This window comes from Eschrichtius robustus, chromosome 19 (assembly GCF_028021215.1).
Source record: "Eschrichtius robustus isolate mEscRob2 chromosome 19, mEscRob2.pri, whole genome shotgun sequence".
NCBI classification, from domain to species: domain Eukaryota; kingdom Metazoa; phylum Chordata; class Mammalia; order Artiodactyla; family Eschrichtiidae; genus Eschrichtius; species Eschrichtius robustus.
The window spans coordinates 69,123,902-69,137,519 of NC_090842.1; the positions used below are offsets into that span (position 1 = coordinate 69,123,902).

At 39.6% G+C, this 13,618-nt stretch overlaps 1 long non-coding RNA gene across 2 annotated transcripts in view; it reads right to left on the reverse strand.

Annotated features, from left to right (window-relative positions):
- Window positions 1-13,618, reverse strand: part of LOC137753621 (uncharacterized) — a 43,577-nt gene that overhangs the window by 5,449 nt on the left and 24,510 nt on the right. For both annotated transcript variants that reach the window (XR_011071523.1, XR_011071525.1), the window contains exon 2: window positions 3,571-3,784. This is a non-coding gene — a long non-coding RNA (uncharacterized lncRNA). The remainder of the gene's footprint in view (window positions 1-3,570; window positions 3,785-13,618) is intronic.

Consider the following 13,618-nt stretch of genomic DNA (forward strand, 5'->3'; position numbering starts at 1 on the left):
TTAAACATTATCCCTCAGGTACTGATGTGATGGTTTCTACTAACCTAGACTGGGTGATTACCTTCCTCACTCAGATGAAAGTTGGGATCCTGGGAAACGCCTCACTTCTTTGTTTTTATACTTTCACTTTGATCACTGGACGAAGTCTCAGACCCACAGACCAAATCCTCAACCAACTTGTCCTAGCCAACTTCTTAGTTCTTTTCTCCAAAGGGATCCCTCAGGAAATGGCAGCGTTTGGACTGAAATATTTTCTGGTGGTTGCTGGATATAAACTTGTCTTCTATTTTCATAGAGTAGCCAGAGGGGTTTCCCTCAGCACTACCTGCCTCCTTGGTGGCTTCTTGAGGGGAGGGGGAAGCTGGGGCGAAGTGAGAGTAGCATCGACATATATACACTACCAAATGTAAAACAGATAGCTAGTGGGAAGCAGCAGCATAGCACAGGGAGATCAGCTCGGTGCTTTGCGATGACCGAGAGGGGTGGGATAGGGAGGATGGGAGGGAGGCTCAAGAGGGAGGGGATATGGGGGTATATGTATGCATATGGCTGATTCACTTTGTTGTACAACAGAAACTAACACAGTATTGTGAAGCAATTATACTCCAATAAAGATATATTTAAAAAAAAAAAAAAAAAACAACTTTGTCCCAGTAGCTCTAAGTGGATGGAGCTCAAAATTAGAATCCCAAAGTACAATGGCTTCTGCTGTTCCTCTTGCTGGATCCTGAATCTCCTAGTAAATATGCATGTTGCTATAAAGGTGCATGGCCCAAGCAACACCAAAAATATAAGTTTGGAAAAAGTATATGAATACTGTTCTGGGCCCACTCCAGACAAACTTACAAGCTTACTGCTGGCAAGCATAATATTTTTCATTGACTGTATTTTTGTGTCTCATAGTCTGGGCTAGTGGCTCCATGGTCCTTGTCCTGCACAGACACAAGCAGCGAGTCCAACACATTCACAGCAACAGCCTCTCCCCGAGAGGCAAAGGTCTCTCCCCGAGACCTTCCCACGAGGCCAGAGCCACACGCACCATCCTGATCTTGGTGAGCTCCTTTGTTTTACTTTATTCTCTTTCCTCCATTTTGACTTTCTGTGTAGTCCTAAGTGTGAATCCAGCCCTATGGCTGGTGAACACATCTGCGTTCGTGGCTTTTATGTTTCCCGACTCTCAGCCCCTTCGTTCTCATCACCCATGACATGCCTGTCTCTCAGTTACGCTTTGCAGCTTTGCAAAGATTGCTTTTTTCTTCATGGGGTGTAATAAATCTGTCCTCTACAGGGCACTAAATTACCCATTTCCTTCTTTATTCATATGCAAATGTCTACCAAGTGCCAGTTCTCTGAGGTAGCACCGCGCAGCTTGTGGGATCTTAGTTCCCCAACCAGGGGTCGAACCCATGCCCCCGGGAGTGGAAGCACAGTCCTAACCACTGGACCGGCAGGGAAGTCCCATCTCCAAGGCAGTTTTGATTAAGGTAATGTATTAAAAAGTGTATTTAAAAAAACAACAAAAAACCCAGAAACTGCCCTATTAGATTTAGCCAAATTGGGACCTATATGTAAATAGTTATACAAAGACCGTGAACCTAGTTTTACCACGTCCTTCAGGAATGGCTGAGGATATTTAGAAATAGTATAAGACTTCCCTGGTGGCACAGTGGATAAGAATCTGCCTGCCAATGCAGGGGACACAGGTTTGAGCCCTGTTCTGGGAAGATCCCACGTGCCGCGGAGCAACTAAGCCTGTGCGCCACAACTACTGAGACTGCGCTCTAGAGCCTGTGAGCCACAACTACTGAAGCCCATGTGCCTAGAGCCCATGCTCCGCAACAAGAGAAGCCACTGTAATGAGAAGTCCGCGTACCGCAACAAAAAATAGCCCCCCCACGCCACCGCCGCAACTAGAGAAAGCCTGCATGCAGCAACGAAGACCCAATGCAGCCTAAATAAATAAATAAATAAATAAAAACAGAAATAGTATCCCTGATCGGGGAACTAACATCCCACATGCCCACACAGTGCGGGCCTCCCCTGCCAAAAAAAAAAGAAAAAAAGAATTTCAATTTAAGATTTTATTTTATGTAAGATACTCAGGGATTTTATGGCACTAATTTTTTTTTTTTTGGTTTTTCTATATTACCACTGGAATTATATTTCATTTCTTTTTTTTTTTTTTTTAAGTTTCTTTACTCAGTTTTATTCTCCTGTGAAAGTATAGGGGAGTCTTCCAAAGACTTCATGGGATAGTCACAATTAACTGTGTGAGGCTGGAATTCCTCTATGTATTTCAAACAAAACATCCTATTGTATCAGATTGAATGCAGAGGCAATATATTTCATTTCTTGAGAATGTATATACACACGTGTATACAATTGTGCACCAAATTTTTCCACTATAAAGCTTGCTCACACTATTTTGGGTTTACCTTTCCCATTTTTTTAATAGAAATTCATATATTCCCTAATATTCTTTTTTTTTAAATGGAAGTATTGTTGATTTACAGTGTTGTGTTAGTTTCAGGTGTGCAGCAAAGTGATTCAGTTACACATACATATTAATATGTATCTATTTTTTTTTGATTCCTTTTTCTTATAGGTTATTACAAAATATTGAGTATAGTTTCCTGTGCTATACAGTAGGTCCTGGTTGTTTATCCCTAATATTCATTTTGCCTGTGAATACACAGTAGACAAAGAAGAATCCTTAATTCTCCCATTACTTCAATTCTCACAGGACTTAGGTTTGGGAAAGGGGTGAGTACTTTTCATGTCAAACCAATCCAAATGCTTTCCAGTTAGTAAACCAAGGTTGCCAGCTGACATTTGCAGACTGCAAACATTGGGTCACTTTCTATTCCAATTCATAACTATAAAATGAAAATTGTGGTCTAGGGCTTGATCCCGCTCTGATTAATCTCAGTTTACATGGGAACATGACGCACCCCTAGAGGAAACAATTCCTACCCTACCTTGATGGGATCCCCTCCCAGGCGGAACCACCTCAAAGTAACAGTAAATACTGACTTTGCTCAGACCCCTTCTTACTCAGTCCTTGCTACTCCTTGCTTCTATTTATCCTTTCCTTGTTCATTTTACATTTTCCAGCAGCAACAAGATCTGCTCAAAAGAGATCTAAAAAAAAAATCTCAGATGGGGACTTCCCCGGTGGTCTGTGGGTTAGATTCCTGGTCAGGGAGCTAGGATCCCACATGCCTTGGGGCCAAAAAACCAAAACAGAAGCAATATTGTAACAAATTCAGTAAAGACTTTAAAAATGGTCCACATCAAAAAAAAAAAAAAAAAAAAAGGGGACTTCCCTGGTGGCACAGTGGGTACGACTCTGCACTCCCAATGCAGGGGGCCCAGTTTCAATCCCTGGTCAGGGAACTAGATCCCCCATGCACGCCACAACTATGAGTGTGCATGCCACAACTAAGGAGCCCACCTGCCACAATGAAGATACAGTGCAACCAAATAAATAAATAAATATTAAAAAAAAAAAAAAAAAACAAACCTCTCAGATGTAGTTCCTGTCAATTTGGAAAATCACACAAAACTTACCTGGTATTTGGAGATTAGTGGGGTGCCCTATAGTTTGCTCTTTTTCATCCTGTTAGATTCCAAGACACAGTACCAGGTTTTCAGGGTGTAATCAAAGCTCTTCCTCATGGTATAGGGGTCACAACTCTCAGAATCACTTTTTTGAGAATCCTCAGTAAGGTAAGGCACTGCAGGAGACGCTGCTGTTACACATGCTGCGATGACCCTGTATAGACTGTGAAGCAAAACGGAAATTTGATTAAGCCTGACAAATAATATTTAAAACTAATGAACTTAAATTTACGTTTAGTTACGTATGGAATGGACAACAGTAAAATGCATGAACTCTTTCTCCCCTGCATTAAAGAAAGATTCAGATTTGCACAACTGTCCATAATATACAACATGCTTTTCACTGGGCACAAAGGGAGACCAACAAACTTGATTCTTCATCAAGTTGCTTCAGCCAGACCTTTAGTTATTTTCTCAAAAAGGATCCCTCACAGAATGGCAGCTTTTGGATTGAAATACTTCCTGTAAAGGCTTCTATTTTCTCAGAGTGGCGGGAGGGGATGTCCCTCGGCCCTATCTGCCTCTTAAGTGGCTTCCAGAGACACAAGAGAGGCCCCAATCCTCTATTTTTTAGGACATCATTTAATGGTTTTTCCTGATAGCGTTCCCTGTAGTGTATAATTCTGCGACATATAGTCGAAAATTTCCTGTATTATACCTTTCTATAAATGCAATCATATCTTATGGAATCTGTTTGGTCTAACTTCTTTCACACAATAAATCTCTGTAAGACTCATCCACGTCACTGCATGTTCTCTGTCTTACTCATTTTCACTGCTGTTAAGAATTCTATTGTCATAAATTATCTAGCCATTCTCCCGCTGCTGAGCCTTTGGGTTGCTTCCAGTTTGGGACAGGTACAACAATGATACTATACACGTTTTTGTCTATGTATTATAATGCATATAAGCAAATATTTTTCTAGGATAGAAGTTCTCAAAACTTTTGGTCTCAGAACACTTTTTACACCCTTAAATGTAATTCAGAAATTCAAAGAGCTTTATGTTCATATGAATTATATCCATTGAGGGTTTTTCCATTTAAAGATAAATCCCTCTGTAATCCATATGCGATCCATCTGCAATTGATTTTTTCCCCTATTTTATTGTGAAGGTTTCAAATAAACAGTAAAATAGTATAAACTTCATAAGGGACAGCTGTAAACTTAGCACCTGGATATGATCCTCTATCCACCCATAAATCCATCTTATTTTTTTATACATTCAAAGTAAATTACACACATCTGTACACTTCCCCTAAATAATTCAGCATGCTAATCACGGAGTTCAATATTTGTTTACAGTTTATTTATTTATTTATTTTGGCTTTGCTGTGCGGCTTGCAGGATCTTAGTTCCCCGACCAGGGATCGAACCCAGGCCCCCAGTAGCGGAAGCCCAGAGTCTTAACCACTGGACCGCCAGGGAATTCCTAACAGTCCATCCTTTTGATATAAAATATAGATACAGTGAAATGCTCTAATTGTAAATGGATATTTACCGAGTTATATAGAACATTACCATCACCCAGGGAGTCCTCTCATGCTCCTTCCCAGTCAGCCCTCACCCCCAGTCCTAAAGAAAACAACGGTTTGAATTTATTTTTCCATCAAAGATTAGGTTACTTATTACAGAACTCTATATAAATGGAATTATTTGTTATGTACTCTTGTTGGTAAGGCTCCTTTCTCTCAGCACAGTTTTGAAATCCATCAATATCAATGTAGATCATGGGTCCATCTCTGTCTCTCTCTTTTTTTTAAACATTTTATTTAGTTATTTGACCGCGCCATGCCACTTGCGGGATCTTAGTTCCCCAACCAGGGACTGAACCTGGACCCTCGGCAGAGAAAGTGTGGAGTCCTAACAACTGGACTGCCAGGGAACTCCTGGGTTCATCTCTTTTCACTGCCAAGTAACAATATGTTATTTGGATACATCACATTTGCTTCTCCATCATCCTGTATGTGTATGTGTGTATATCCACATATATGTACATATACACACGCACATATATATGATTTTTATTTTTAAATTTTAAAATAATTGTAGGTTCATATGAAATTGCAAAAACAAACAAACAAACAATGTACAGGGATGTCCCATGTACCTTTGTGCAGTTTTCTGCAATGGCAACAGTTTGTAAAAATGTACTAAAATATCAAGGATGTTGCAACCATCCACAGGGTTTTTTCAGATTACACCAGTTTTATATGTATTTGTGTATATGTGTATGTGTACGTGTGTATAGTTCTATGCAATACCACCAAATTCAAGATGTAGAACTTTCCTGTCACCACAAGTTTCCTTTGTGCTACCATTATAGCCTCACCTTACCTATTCCCCCCGCCGCCGCCCCTACATTCCCAGTCCCAAGCCACCACTAATCTGTTTTCCACCTCTATAATTTGGTTGTGTTACACATGTTATACAAATGGAATTTTATAGTTTGTGACCTTTTAAGCTTGGGTTTTAAATTCAGTGTAATGGACTTATGATCCGTGCCAAGTCATTGCATGTATCAACAGTCATCCCATGTTACTGCTGTGTAGTATTCCATGCTATGGCTATATCATTATTCATTTAACTATTCTCTTGTTGAAGGATAACTGAGTTATTTCCAGTTTGGGACTATCACAAATAAAGCTGCCATTTGTACAGTGTGCAGATTTTGTGTTATTATGTTTTCACTTCTCTGGGACAAATACTCAGGAATGCAATTGCTGTGTCATAGGGGCAGTGCATTTTTAGTATTGTAAAAAACTTCCAAACTCTTTCCACAGTGGCTGCATCATTTTATATTCTCACCAGAAAGGTATAAACCTTTCACTTTCTCACGTTCACCAGCATTAGGCGTCATCACTATTTTTTCTCATTTTAGCCATTCTGATATATGTATCTGATCCTGGTTTTAATTTGCATTCCCTAATGCCTAATAATATTGAATATCATTTTATGTGCTTATTTGCCATCTGTTTCTCTTCTTCAGGTTCTGTCTTTTGTTTATTTTCCTGTTGGACAGCTGTTAAATTTTAAGAGCTCTTTATATATTCTAAGAACAAGGCTCTTGTTGAGTATTTTGTTTGCAAATATTTTCTCCTACTCTGTAGCTTGCCTTTTCACCCTCTTCACAGTTCTTCAGTAGAGAAGAAGTTTTTAAATTTGAAGTTTAACTTTTTTCCCCATAGATTGTACTTCAGCTGCCATGTCTAAGATCTCTTTGCTTAGCTGTAGGTGAGAAAGATTTTTTTATTTAAATTTTTAAATTATTATTATTTTTTAGAAATTTAAATGTTTTCTTTTAAATTCCTTTAAATTGTTTTACAATTTAGATCCAAACCTGTGATTTATTTTGAGTTAATTTTTGTATATTGTTTGAGGCTTAGGTTGAGGTGGGTTGTTTTTTTTTTTTCCCTATGAACGTCCAATTGCTCCAGCTACATTTGAATTTTGTGTAGGATGTCATTCCTCCATTTAATTGATTATGTAACTGTTAAAAATCAGTTGGGGGCTTCCCTGGTGGTGCAGTGGTTGAGAATCCGCCTGCCAAAGCAGGGGACACAGGTTCAAGCCCTGGTCCGGGAAGATCCCACATGCCATGGAGCAACTAAGCCCATGCGCCACAACTACTGAGCCTGCGCTCTACAGCCTGTGAGCCACAACTACTGAGCCCATGTGCCACAACTACTGAAGCCCACATGCCTAGAGCCCGTGCTCTGCAACAAGAGAAGCCACCACAATGAGAAGCCCACACACCGCAACGAAGAGGAGCCCCTGCTCAACACAACTAGAGAAAGCCCACATGCAGCAACGAAGACTCAATGCAGCCAAAAATAAAATTAATTAATTAATTTTAAAAAATCAGTTGGAATCCATATGAAAAATTAACTGGAATCCCTATGAAATTCATCTAAATTGATTTTTTTACATAAAGGCTGCTGTTTGAATAAATGATGCACCATTCACATACTATCTTTCTCTACAGGCATAATTTGAATGAAGGTCCTCCTTACCATGCCCATGCATGATGTTACCTTCAGGATATATTCCTTTTTTCTTTTTTGGCCATGCAGCATGCAGGATCTTAGTTCCCTGACCAGAGATTAAACCTGTGACCCCTGCAGTGGAGGCACAGAGTCACTGGACCGCTGGAGAAATCCCCAGGATATATTCTTAAGTGAAAAAAGGGAGGTGAGTTATGTCCACAAAAATTCAATTAACTATCAAGTTAAGAGAAAAAAAAGGGAATTTTATTCAAGCCAAACTGAAGGTTATAAGCTGGGAAGCAGATTCTCAGAAAGCTCTGAGAACTGTTCTGCCTGTTAGAAGTTGAAGGCACAGTCATATACATTTTTGAGAGAAAGGATTGTACATCAAAATGACATATTTATATTTTACATAAAGTCCACCAAGGATACAAAGTCCAGGTAAGCACATACAAAGCAAACAGCAAGTCACCATGACCCCCTGCAGAGCTGGGAATGAACACCATTTTAAGAAGTTACACTGTTAAGTGCAGAAGAAAGGAAAAAATTGATCTTTACGATTGAGCAGTCACTTCCACCTTGAGGAGCTCTGGTTAATGTGTAATGCAGATGCACACTGCACATTAGGGAGGGAGGGAGGAGGCTCAAAAAAACACAAAGAGAATTTTATGTGTAATTTTTCTTGTCCAATCTTAAAGTATAAATTTTACTTCTGGGACTTCCCTGGTGGCGCAGTGGTAAAGAATCTGCCTGCCAATGCAGGGGACACGGGTTCAAGCCCTGGTCCAGGAAGATCCCACATGCCGCAGGGCAACTAAGCCCGTGTGCCACAGCTACTGAGCCTGCGCTCTAGAGCCCGCGAGCCACAACTACTGAGCCCGTGTGCCACAACTACTGAAGCCCGTGTGCCTAGAGCCCGTGCTCTGCAACAAGAGAAGCCACTGCAGTGAGAAGCCCGCACACTGCAACAAAGAGCAGCCCCTGCTCACTGCAACTAGAGAAAGCCCGCGCGCAGCAACGAAGACCCAATGCAGCCAAAAATAAATAAATAAAATAAATAAATTTATTAAAAAAAAATTTTACTTCCTCAGGTAGAGAGTGTATAGTATTCTACAATTATTCTTATGATTGGGAAGGAATAAGAATATAAATAAATGTAAATAAACACACATGCACATATATACAACTGCATTTTTAGGTACTTACATATTTTAATATTTTAAAATATTTAAGAATTAACTAGAATCTTAAAAGAGTGATGGGGCAGAGACAAAACAGTATGGAGGAACAGTAATAGAATCTAGACATATGCAAATTTACCTGAGTTATAGTTTTGAATTTTGGACAAAAATACATATTTTATATATAATTATCAAAAAATATATCAAAATGAAATTAGAACAATCAAATTCAATGACAAAATTATGACAAAACATATAAAACTGACCATGTAATAAATCTGTAGTTTATCCATACAAAATTGTAATATTTCAAGTATATTTTAAAAAAATAAATTTTGATTGTATATTTCTACTGAAATATATGCATTGAAAATACCTATAAAGATCTTAACATTTTATGTGTAATTTTATTTTTCATAAAATATTGATATTAATATTTTGGTATTAATAAGTAAGTACAGTACACAGTGGAAACTGGGGCATTGATCAAAAGGGAAAAAAAGAAATTGAAAAGAATTTAAGTAAACACTGTATAACTTTAAATTTGTTTGGAAGAATAAATATTAACTTGATCTGTATTTGATTTAAGCCATGTATATTTATTTTACCTCTTTCCATTAAACACATCTACATATGATGGTCTTCTCTGGAGTAATTACCATCCCAATTACTCAGGTTGTGTTATTCAAATGCAATTTCTCACTAAAAGAATATAGTGTCTTTTTAAAAGTTGCCAATTCCAGATCTCAAGCAGGAAATGTTCAAGATAGAACATCTATTCAAACCAGGACACAAGGAAACTATCAGAGGACTCGGGTCACTTGAGGATGAGGATGCCACAAGATTCAACTTGAATAGAATCCCATTCCCCAATAAGCATCAAAGAAAAGCACCTGAACAAGATTTAAACACAGCAAGTATTTTAATATCCATATTCTCCTAATTGATAGAAAGCTACATTGTTTAAGGAATTGACTAGTTATTCTGGAATATGAAAAATAAAAGGAAAATAGGAATCATTTCTCCTGCTTTTCCAGTACAGACTACTTCAGGGTAACCAAATAGAGAATGAGGAAAAGGTCTTCTTTCCAGAATTCTAAGTGAAAATTCACAACTAGAAATAGGATATCAACATTTTGCTTCCTCTAATATAATAGTAGACCTACAGAATGATCATCAGTAACAACTGAAACCAGCAGACAACAAGCTGGTGGGAAACTGGTTTTGGGGAAGCACATGGACTGATCAATCGTCGCATCACAGAAAGAGCTATGTACAATATGTCATAATGGCACCCAGTTGTAGGCAATGAGAAAGACACTGCACCACCTCTGAAGTATCATTGACAAAAAGCTGAATCTGATTTATATTATCCTCTAGAGCTAATTCTGCATTTATTGGCAATTTGAGAGAATGCGTTAGGCAACATCAAAAGGCAGTAGTTACGGAATTCCCTCGTGGTCCAATGGTTAAGACTTGGGCTTTCACTGCCATGGACCTGGGTTGATCCCTGGTTGGGAAATTAAGATCCCACAAACTGGGCTGTGTGCCCCCCTCCCCCCCAAAAAAAGTTGCAATTGGGCAGTATACTGGTGGAAATGATCCTAAACAAATGACCCATTTTCTTCTTCAAAAAAGAAAAAAAAAAAAAAAAAAGTAAGAAGAGACAGAAATTAAAAGAGGCCTAAAAGACAAAACAGGTAAATGCAATGTAGCTAACAATGCTGAGATCCTGATTCAAATGATGTAAACCTTTAAAAAATTTTTCTTTTGATAAAATTGAGGAAGTGTGAACCCTGACTGTGCAATTTGAAATTGCAGTCTGAAATGCAAGAAACTGAAATCTCCTATTCCTGAGGGCTCTATACTTGTCAGCCCTGCAGAGGAAAGAGCAGGGAGTGACCGAGGTGAGATCCCTGTCTTCAAAAGTTCACATCCAGTAAGTAATGTGAGACATTCCTCTGCTCTGTCCACTCAGAGGTGATCATAGTTAATTTCATTTCAAACACAGAACAACACTACCGCGTGAAGAAATTTAAATACAAGTGAATAGTGTAACTGGCACTCTCCTTGCCCCATCAGACACAAATAACCCCTGTTAAAATGTTCATGTTTACATCCTGTCTTTCGCATAATGTGCTTTACTATGGCAAATCAGCAAATTGTAGGAGCACCTCCATAAAAAGTTTTATGTATGTTCAGCAGCAGCTCTCAAATCTTCATATTGTCTCTGTCCTCCCACTGAGAATTCCAAGGAGGCAAGTCTAAGCCTTAAGGCTCATTTCATTTCCGTACATAATGTAATCTTACAAGGGAAGATGGGAATGTAGTTAATATGGGCAGACATAGGCCCACAAAACAGGGGCGAATACATTCAAGCGGAAAACTTGTAGTTTCCAGGCAACCGCACATCTGGGTTCCGGTATCCGCAGGCCCCACCCAACTCCATCTTTTTAAAAAATATTTGTTTATTTTTATTTTTGGCTGCATTGGGTCTTCGTTGCTGCCTGCGGGCTTTCTCTAGTTGCGGCGAGTGGAGGCTACTCTTCATTGCGCTGCACGGGCTTCTCATTCTGGTGGCTTCTCTTGTTCCTGAGCATGGGCTCTAGGCACATGGGCTTTAGTAGTTGCAGCATGTGGGCTCAGTAGTTGTGGCTGGTGGGCTCTAGAGTGCAGGCTCAGTAGCTGTGGAGCACAGGCTTAGTTGCTCCGTGGCATGTGGGATTTTCCCAGACCAGGGCTCGAACCCATGTCCCCTGCATTGGCAGGTGGATTCTTAACAACTGAACCACCAGGGAAGTCCCCCACCTTCTCATTTTAAATGGGCATTAATATGTGTTTATGGATTCAAAGCCTAGTAATTAGAATCCCATGTTGGAAACAAACATACAACTAAAAGAGGATGTTTAAATAAATAATGCACCATTCACACAACAGAATATCAACATTTGTAAAACTGAATGAAGAACCTCTCTAGACATGTGTATGAAGTTATCTCTGGAAGAGAAGAGGAGATGGGGAAGAGAATGCATAGTATGCTACAATTTTCTTAGGGTTCTGAATGAATATGAATACACACATGTATATGTATTAAATTGCTTTAAAAATCCATATTAGAATGAACCCCAAACCCATATAAGATGAATGACATAGAGATGCATAAACAATACAAGCTTGGAGGTTCAGAAATGAAAACTAGATGTATATGGGTTGATCATGTGTTATAGTTTTTACTTTTAATAAGAACTAAAAGTTCACTTCACTTAAAATGTAATTTAAAAAGTCCTAAAATTCAAAGGCAAATTTATGATAAAACATATAAGGCTCATTATGTAATAGGTATGTGGCCTATCCACAGAACATAGTAAGACTTTAAGTAACTTAGAAAAGATGTTTGGGGGGGACTTCCCTGGTGGTGCAGTGGTTAAGAATCCTCCTGCCAATGCAGGGGACAAGGGTTTGAGCCCTGGTCCGGGAAGATCCCACATGCCACACAGCAACTAAGCCCGTGCACCACAACTACTGAGCCTGCGCTCTAGAGCCCGTGAGCCACAACTACTGAGTCCGTGTGCTACAACTACTGAAGCCCGGGTGCCTAGAGCCTGTGCTCTGCAACAAGAGAAGCCCCCACTCAAAGCAATTAGAGAAAGCCCATGTGCAACAATGAAGACCCAACGCAGCCATACATACATACATACATACATAAATTAAAATAAAATAAAATAAAAAATAATATGTATATACCAAGCTAAAGCAGGCCCTGCTGCATGAGGCACTCAAAGAGGAAGTAGCAACATACCCTACACCACAGACGGTAACTTGCCAAAACCTCCAGTAATGACTCTACCTCTTGTTCAGTGGGGACCAGAGGATGAACATTAGTGCTCTCAAAATAAGGAAGACAATGGTCTTCCTTTACCAATGGAGCAAGCACAGGGTGTAAGGAATTCATACAATGCAGTCTATCCCCACTATTCACTCACTCCGATTTCCACGTGGGGAATAGACCACAGTGTCGAATAAGCAGAGTGCATGTAATTCTCCTACTGGTACCACATGCTCTGGATAAACATTTCCCTAACGTTCATATTTTTACTGACTTCTAGTCAGTGGATAGTGAACTAACTATTTGGTTGAGACTTTGGCAAAATTAGGGCAGGAAAATACAAGGCGAAATGGGGTGGGAGAAATCACCACAGTGGCTCCCCCTCTGCCAATCCTGGTGCAACACATGTCAGCTCACACCGAACAAGGCATGCAGGAGGCACAATACAAGGCCAAAGCTGGCAAACTAAATAAACCACCAAAGCAGGTAAGCCTCTTGGTAGAGGGGAGCCACAGAACTTTAGGACAAACCACCATGTTTCTTCTATCTATGAGCACATGCGAGATCAGAGCAATGGGGCATTATGGGGATTATGGAAATAGACTGTTAATACAGGAATTGATCCACAGAGCATGATTTACATAAAGCCATTAGAGACTGTGTAACATCCCAGGAAACTAGACACTAGGCCTACTATATGGGAGCATAAATTCAGAGTGGACAGGACACCAAATGCCACAAAAAGACTTCATGGGTACTCTTCCTACAGCACAAGGAGCCATTAAACATGCCTTAACAATTGGAGATTCCTATTCTGGTCTCCTCCTGGCCTACCCATGCAAGGCACAAATCTCTGATAATATTACTGAGGAGATAACAAAACAGCTTTTATACCCTTTGAGAACTTCCATGAGTTATACAGTTAGATATAGGCTCCCACGTCACCACAAGGCAAACACAACACTGGCCATTAAAAAAGCATTGCTGAAAGCTTTTCCTCTAAGAG